The sequence below is a fragment of the Mytilus galloprovincialis genome, chromosome 8, assembly GCF_965363235.1.
Source record: "Mytilus galloprovincialis chromosome 8, xbMytGall1.hap1.1, whole genome shotgun sequence".
Classification (NCBI taxonomy): Eukaryota; Metazoa; Mollusca; class Bivalvia; order Mytilida; family Mytilidae; genus Mytilus; species Mytilus galloprovincialis.
In genome coordinates, this window is record NC_134845.1 from 56,831,717 (window position 1) to 56,840,737 (window position 9,021).

The following is a 9,021-nucleotide window of genomic DNA, read 5'->3' on the forward strand; positions in this document are numbered from 1 at the left end:
TCAATTTTACACTCTACTGTAATAACTAGATAAGATCAAAATCAAGTCAACTTTGATTCTTACGGTTCAATGAAAGAAGAAAATTTTCTAAGGGAAATAATTTTATTTATTTGCATCTGTCAGAGGGAACCTTAATACATATAACCTAGTTTTACTATTGAGACTATAGCAGACATTAAATTTTGTGGAATTGGGACTGATTTCTTATAATTTACTATGAAACGGTACTCATCAAGTCCATGCATCTAAAAAGTAAAATCACAAACATATAGAACTTCGAGGAAAATTAAAACTGGAAAGTACCCAATCAAATGACAAAATCAAAAGCTTAAACACATCAAACATGTCGCTTTTTCAAAATTATGATCCAAATAAGAGCGTCATCAATATAATAAATACATATGATGACAATCATACTGAAAAAGTCGGAAACAAACCTTAGTGATTTTTTTTTTAAATTAAATTATTTTTCTTAATTTCCGTTGTAATTTTTTTCACTTTATTTAAAGACAAATAAATTTAATTATTAAAATATCATACCTGTGACACAACATTAAATTCCAGTTTGTAACATAGCTCATTAATATATTTTGTTTAATTCAATGTACAATCAAATGAGTTTTCGTATGTAGCGAAAATATTCAATACTTAAGTAGATATCAATTGGAATTGATTGATTGATTTATTGTTGATTGCTTAACATTCAGTGGCAAATATTTCATGCATGTCCAGGACGATAACATGAATTGCAACGAGAGAGTACATACAAGACAATAACAATCAAAACCAAGGAGTAAACAAAGACTCACAAAACCAGAGGACATTTACATCAACAGTTATAAATAATAAATAAGTTACATCCGTTCAAGGCGTATCAAAATAAAAATTTACTGCAAACGAAAGTTTGAGTGCAGATGTTAATTTACTTTGAACTATGATCAACTATTTTTCACTTTTTATAAAAAAAACTTTCCATCTCTGGTCATTCAGAACTAAAAAAAAAACCAAACATTTAAAATAAAAGAAATAAAGTAAATGGCATGCAAACATGACTTGTGCTAACAATTCTGGTTTCAGGACTGTCAATGTTCTACCTCACGCACTATAAAAACATGATAAACAAGTGTTTTGCACTTTTTAAATCGGGATTTTTCAATCTCTTTTATATGAAAAATGGTGGTGTATAGTTAGAACAAGAGATTGAACCTAACTTTTGGAGGATGTTTTCCTTTAAAATTAAGATTTATACATAAGATAAAGTTATCTATAGCCGTCCTTGAAAAAAGATAAAGAATTTGATTTTCTTCGCAGTAAAATAAATCAAACAAAAACATCGTTCTTGCTCTCATCTACAAAACAATGTCAGAGAAAAAGAGGACGCCTGACCGGTTGTGCCCAGTTAAATCGGCATACATAAAAATTGTATTACAGATAATGTATTGCTTGTGAAAAATAATAGAATGAGTGAAACCATACAGTCAACTTCTTAATGTGTAAATTCTGAATTCGGCGTTTTAGAATCTAATGCATTCTGTGTAATATTTAAAAAAAAGCGTACTACAAAACGTTGTGAAAGTTTAGAATGTTTTAAACAATGGAAATCCATCCAATGGCATAACGTTACATTTTCATTTTGGTGTATGAACAATAAAAAAGATAACCAATTTTCCTTACGATTCTGAAAAGGCGAATTATATCACTTCCTCTTTATCCTTATAGTGTACACTTAACTGTGAAAGTTCACTTAAAGTTTTAAAGCAATTTATAAGTTGTTCTTACAGTTTAAATGGATAGCTACATATGGAAAAGATGTTTCAGTTTACATTTATCAACCGAACGAAAATTGCTCTTTTTCCACAACACCTGTTTCGAAATTTACATTCATTTAAAAAGAGATGCTTAAAGGTAATTCAAACTCACAAGTCAACACCTTGAAGAAAAACAAAACAAAAAGACGAATAATAGTTAATAATAAGCTGCAAATTCGTCCATGCACTTGGGTTAAAATGGGCCACATAACCCTTTCCCATCACTTAACATATGTAGCCTGTCGTTGTTTAAATAGAGAAAAAAGGAATGAAAAGAAACGTTCAGAATGTAGAGCTCTACCTATTTATAGGTCAAAATAATCGAACGACCTCTTCTCCTTAAATAATGAATTTAACTACTTTCTATGATTGATATCTTAAAAATTTAATAGCTGTAAACAAACTCTAAACAAAAAAAAAACATTATCAGCAAAACCAGATCTACAAATAAGACGAATGACCGGAGTTATTAATCGGCTCGTCATTAAAGCTATTGCTTCTTTTTTATTTATTATGTTTTGACCTTTTATCTTGAAAACTATAATATATACTAAGACAAGGATGATCAGGCAATTTCAAATTCATCAATTTCTCACATCTTTTTAGCAATATACCAATTTCGTCTGCATATGGAATATATATTTCACAACTTATCGCTATTCCAGAGTTTGAAGTTGCTACTCAGATTTATAAAACGTCACTTGTGTCTGAGAAGAAATTTGACGAGCAAGGGTATGTCAAAGAACGTATCGTCCTTTTTCTAAACTAGATCATCGGAAAGTACAAAGAACTTGTTGATACATATGCCGTATCAACTTCACAAATACCGGTAATACACGATGGGTACTGACGTTGTGTATCATCTTAATAACGTGTTACAGTATTATTTTATTTGCCTTTATGAATATTACTTTTACCATTTAAGTCTGTTATAGTTCTATCCTTTTCACCTGGATCTGTATTCTTGTTTTGTTTTTGTTTTTTTTGTTTTTTTTTTATCTTTTTGCATAATCATGTGCTTTGTATATATGCCTTTTTTTTATTTCTTTGTTACATATGACGGGCTTTGTCCTTATGCACCCCGTAATTGTGATGATGTACTATGGTAAATTCTTGTATTTTTGTCTTTAATTTTTACCAAGTTGAATGTGCTTTGTTTTAATGACTGTTTGTGTTTCTTTGTTACATATTTTCTGTTTTATAGTGATTAAGATTACAACGATGATGACTGCTGTACCCGAGGTTTTGATTTTTTACTTATTGTGTCTTTTTTTTTAAATTTGTTCACACATCGTTGTCAAAAGAATAGAGTTTTATGCGACTTTCATAACAATTAAGAGGTTTAGGTAGCTATAAAACCAGATTTTCAAGAACATTACTTGTACCAGGTCAGGAATATGATAGTTGTAATACATTTGTTGATCTGTTTGAGCTTTTGATTTTCCCATTTCATTAGGGACTTTCCATTATGATTTTTCTCGGCGTTTTGTGATTTTCTAAATTGTGTTTCTCAAACAATAACCAAATGTTGATATCACAAGGGGAAAGGTGATTTAAGTGATATTTGGTGTCTTAAAGTTAAAAAAAAAATATTTTTTTATATCTGTTTGGGAAATTCAATTTTCATACCAAGCGTACTTGGGCCTTGGCCTGGAGAAACATATCAAGAGACTGCATTAGTGACCGCTCATCTATTTTTTTTTCAAGTGAAAATATCATTCATATTAATTGATATACTGTTGATTTGTTTTTATTCGTGTGATACCAATTTTCGTTGATTATACATTATATCTACTATATATATAAAGTATGCAATATCTTACTTTAAATGACTTGATCAGTTCTTTTTAATCTTAAAACTAAATATAAAGATTACCTGTAGCAATACTTTTTACATGTTTGAATAAAAAGGTTTTATTGAAAACAAATCAGGATACTTATTTCTCTCTATTTACCTTGTTTTACCTCACAAGGTATTACATATTACCGATAAAAGAAAATGTGGAATGAGTGCCAAAGAGACAAATCTCCACTCAAATCACAATTTGTAAAGTAAACCATTATATGTCAAAGTATGGTCTTAATCACGGAGACTTGGCTGACCAAACAGCAAGTTATCAAGGGCCTAAAAATATCAAGTGTAAAACCATTCAAACATGAAAACTAACCGTCTATTCTATAAAAAAAACGAGAAACAAGAAACACATGTGAACCATATCTACAAACGACAATCACTGTTCACATGAGGAATATTGTCTGAGGTGTTAATTTCCGGTGTATGTGGGTTTTTTTTTTCTGCCAGACAATGAGGTGATTATTTTTTTCTTTTTTTTTTTGGCGGGGAAGTAACCCTCCTTTATACATTTTAAAAAGTTTTGATCTCTTGTCTTCATCTTAAAAAATAATGATTATTTTGTAAACTCTCACAATCATCAGTCTTCAATATGTAAATGTTCTGAATTGATATAAAATAAGAAGATGCGGTATGAATTCCAATGAGACAATAATCCGCTGGAGACCTTATGACGTAGATCCTAGCAACTATATGTTAACGTATTGCTATCATTTATGGCCAAACACATACTGCAGAGAATGCTATTAGATTCCTGGATGATACAAAATATTGAATAACTAAATGAGGAAGCTTAGTGCCTTTTATGTACAAAACAACAAACAAAAACAAATATCGATTATCAAACAAATGCATGTCCCTTGAAGACAAGCACAACTACACAAAAGACCCAGCATTAAGTAAATACATTTGCGTTACACATGCGTTCTTTGTGGATATCTTGAATAGAGACAAACATATAATTGTGCAACAGGTCGCCTGTGGATTATCTGACCCGTTGTGCGAATTCGTTGAATACACTTATTAACTCGACTACTCTCACAATCGGCGATTAATTTCCTTTTTGGTGGTTTTAAATTCACATATACATGTACTTTAAAAAAGTTAGGGTATACAGATTAGATAGGCAGATATGAAACACTCTTGAAAATGAACAATTGCATTGAAATTGGTTTTGATTTCCATTTTGACATTAGAAACCAAAATATTAATATAACAAGAATTAAAATAATTTGCAACTGCCTTCTTGTCTGTAGGGATTATATGATCTAAGACATGTAATCAATGATATGTAGACTTTAGTTTCATTTATATCTCATGTGTAAGGTTGATTATATCGGCCGTAGTTGTACATTTCACTCAATTGGCAAATTGATATGCGTATAACATATAATTAAGGAGAGATTATCAAAACAAAAAAAAAGACTCCATTCACGACATTAGAAACTAGCTATTTCTATCTATAAAATTAGCTGAACAAATAATTTTACCCTTTGAGAAAACATTGTAATAAACTATATTTTAATATTAATGTCAATGATGAGTATAAATAAACTATAAAACGTATAGTAGTATGTCGGTGAAAATGTCAAAAATAGAGTAAATGGCTTCACACAAAGTATGTGGTTGATGCAATAGTCCATATCAATGAATGCACACTATCACAACTCTATCTTGTTTTTGTTACGTTTTAGATTTCCACTTTTTATACGTTGATCAGCATACCTGTGTTTAATTTCCTTTTTATTTTTGTTGTATATTGTATCATGCAATTGACAGTAATCGAAAAATCGAAATAAATAATGATTTGTATTAAATTATCGACTCTAATCAATTAAATACAAAATTCGGAGTAATCGATTTTATATTAGTTACAGAACAATCCTTCTAATGATCGATTATTAATCGATTATTTGTTCTGTATTCGAGCTAATACCCGATGCCCATATATAACGGCACCTTTTAACACAGCTAAACCAGGATCAGGTGGAGCAAAGACTGTCATACCTGGAAATGCATCTTTCACTGCCGACTGCATTATGGGAGACTTTGAAAATCTTCCGACCATTAATAGTGTGCTCACATCTTTTAAATGACTTTTGGTCAATAAGGATTGCACGTGGTTTATCAAATGTGTCTTAGGTTCATTGAACAATGTACGAAAAAAATTGGCATCGATTCTTAACTTGTTTGCGCACCAATAAATGTTGTCTTCATATGCCATCTGTTTTATAACATCTTTTATGTTCTCATCCGTATCTTTTTCAAATGACTCTCGTAATTGAACGGGGAGTGTTATGCTGACCTTTCTTGTGGTTTCGTTGGTGATGTCAATTTTCTTGTGTCTAAAATACTTTAACAAATCTAGTGCTTCCATTTTGTTTTCCTCTTGAAATTTTCTGAAATGATGTGCCCCAAAAATCTTAATAAGAAGCTGATTGAAAGCTTCATCTAAACAGAGACCAACTGATGGACCACCAGGCGGTGTATTTAGCTCTAGAAAGCTGTCATGTTTACCCTTCTGATGGCAAGTTATCTCAGTTGTTTCATCTGCATTAAAAGTATATCAGTGTATATCAGTGTATATAAAACATTGCATTGAAAGTTAAGATGTATGTATAAAAAAGAAGATGTGGTATGATTGTCAATGAGACAACTGTTCACAAGAAACCAAACTGACACAGACATTAACAACTATGGGTCACCGTACGGCCTTTAACATGTACCTGCTTATTTGCTTATTTGTTCCAAATTTAAATTTATCCAGATTATCGTACAAAAACATCATAATTAAAAAACAAACAGTATCAAGAGTTGTCGTCGAAGATTTAACCTGAGATTCGCACATACCGTGATCCTTCTGTTTTGACGAATGCAACATTTACGCTTTATGACTCTTAGTAGATTAAACGATTAATATACCATAGTTAATCAAAGTATCGACTATTCGTTGTTTCCCTATTTTTTAAATAAGTTGTTCTCATGCTTGTTTTTATTTATCTTAGGTGTCAAAACTGTTGGGTCCGATACTTCAAAAGTTAATCTATTTAAGGTCTAAATGTTGCAGCAAATGCTTCAAGTTTAACTTTTGTCTTACCCTCTAAGTCAATAACCATATGTTTGGTGCCTTGTGTAAATACATTTCCTATATCGTCCTTATTCTTAGGTTTTTCAGTTAGTGAATACTGACAGAGCAAGGATGCTGCCTCTGGTTTAAAACATAAGCTTAGATGTTCAATACTAATACCAGCCTAAAGCAGTGAAATAATAATGTGTTATTATGATTCAAATGTTGTATGTCGTACCTGATAACAGGCTTGTATAAATACTACAGACACTTCGTAATTTTCTTTTCTTTATGTGAATGTCAACATTTATTGATGATATATTAACTCAACTACACCAATCACATGACTGCTGTTATTATTCATGTTGAGTGAATTGCATTTGTCTTAAACGATATTGCATGTCTCTCGCTTTCAATTGTTTTCTCTTTCTCGTACTTATCTGGAAAACGTTATGTAATGCTTTTGATCTCCGACTGATTCAAACAAACAAAATGATATGCATTCCCTTATCAAGTGATATTTAATAAATATACCTTCATTTCTGCCAAACAAAGCAATGACAATAGCAGTTATTTATATCTATGTATAAATTGATTTGATGAATTAAACTGAACCCGATGATAATTGAATATAAATTGATAAAACAGACATCCTTTTACAGCTTAAATTTACCTTATTTGCGGCTTCACTCATAAACTGTTTACCAGACTCTGTCCAAATAGCTGGTACTGTTAAAACCCAATGAATGTCGTCATTGGTCACCCCAGTTTCTTGTGATTTTAGAAATTCTAACAAATGACACTTCAGATTTTTGATAACCAAGGATATTATTTCAAGAGCTGGCATTTCTTTACCATTATCATCTTTGATCATCGTCTGTCGTGTATGCTAGTTAATAAACAAGTTGATAAACGTATAACGAGCGTCGCTTATAAATTTATGTCTTCACATTCACACCAAACTGTTCGTCTGTTTTTAAAAATTACTTTTATTTTATAACTCTTTGCAATAAAACATAAGTTAATGTTCATGAAATCTTCGTTGATATCCAAATATATGAAAATCAAAGTTAAAGCGAGATGATAAAATAAGGTAAAAACATACCTGTAGTGCGTTAAGCAGCATCTTAAAGTCACAAAAGTAATAATAATCATGATGTTCCTCGTCTAAAGCAATCTCCAAATACTGTTCTTCAGCATCGTATCCAAATGACAGGAACTTTTTGTATTTGTCCAGCAGAACAACAGTCGGTACATTGATCGACTTCAAAGCTCTCGAAATACATGTCCATGTATTTGAAACAATGAACATTGGATCCTTTTCAAAATCAACTTGAAAGGAAAATGCACAAGCTGAAAAAGCTGTTCCAATATTTAATGCTGCTACAAGCATTTTCTTTGCTCTGACTGCAAAATATAAATTACTATTGACATATTTCTTTGCCATTATCATCTTTTAGAAGGTGAAAGCTATTTCAAATTAAACAAAGAAATAATACATTTCATTCCCGAAATTGATAATCTGACAGTAAACATCCATATCATTATATATACAAGTATAACCCGCTTCTAGAGGTAGATATCCAAAATGGTCAACCTGAGTAAGGGTATTTCTGCGCGGACTTAAGCCTGAGGGGGAATAACCCTTCCTCGGGTTGACCATTTCGGATATTCACCGACTCAAAAATTGTTTGTATTAACAAACGAACATTATTACTATTAAAAGTAAAATAGTGTAACCAATTGTCAAAACACTAACATTATGAAACTATTTTGTGTATCCAAACTAGGTAGACTCTTTCTTTAAAATATAGATGGCACAGAAAATTGCCGTGTACAATAGATATCTTCGACACTTCATGCATATCCAAGACTTGTATGGTCTTGTTTCTTCGTTACTTGATGGACGTCTTACCTGGCCGATGCCATCTTTGTATTTGTTAATCTGATGTTAAGTGACGTCATACTTTACAGGGAATCAGCTCGTGATCGACAAGGGTTATTCACCGATGAAAAATAGGGTTTTTCGATGGAGTCTTCAATTTGTCGGGGTTATTCATAAACTATCATGACTATGACAAGTTTTCCCGTATTAGCCAATCAAGTAAGTACTGTATGATGTAAGGTAAAATAAAAAGTTAAATCACAAAAATACTGAAATCCGAGGAAAACTCAAAACGGAAAGTCCCCAACAAAAGGCAAAATCAAATGACAAAACACATCAAACGTATAGACAACAACTGTCATATTCCTGACTTGGTACAGGCATTTTCAAATGTAGAAAATTGTGGATA

General features: G+C 31.3%; 1 long non-coding RNA gene across 1 annotated transcript; it reads right to left on the minus strand.

Moving 5' to 3' along the window:
- Nucleotides 1-5,158: 5,158 nt before the first annotated feature.
- On the minus strand, nt 5,159-7,967 carry LOC143043407 (uncharacterized). The gene is made up of 4 exons (XR_012968370.1): nt 7,833-7,967; nt 7,401-7,616; nt 6,758-6,911; nt 5,159-6,210 (listed from the first exon to the last, which is right to left on the minus strand). It is a non-coding gene; the product is annotated as an uncharacterized LOC143043407 (long non-coding RNA).
- Between the last annotated feature and the right edge of the window lie 1,054 nt (nt 7,968-9,021).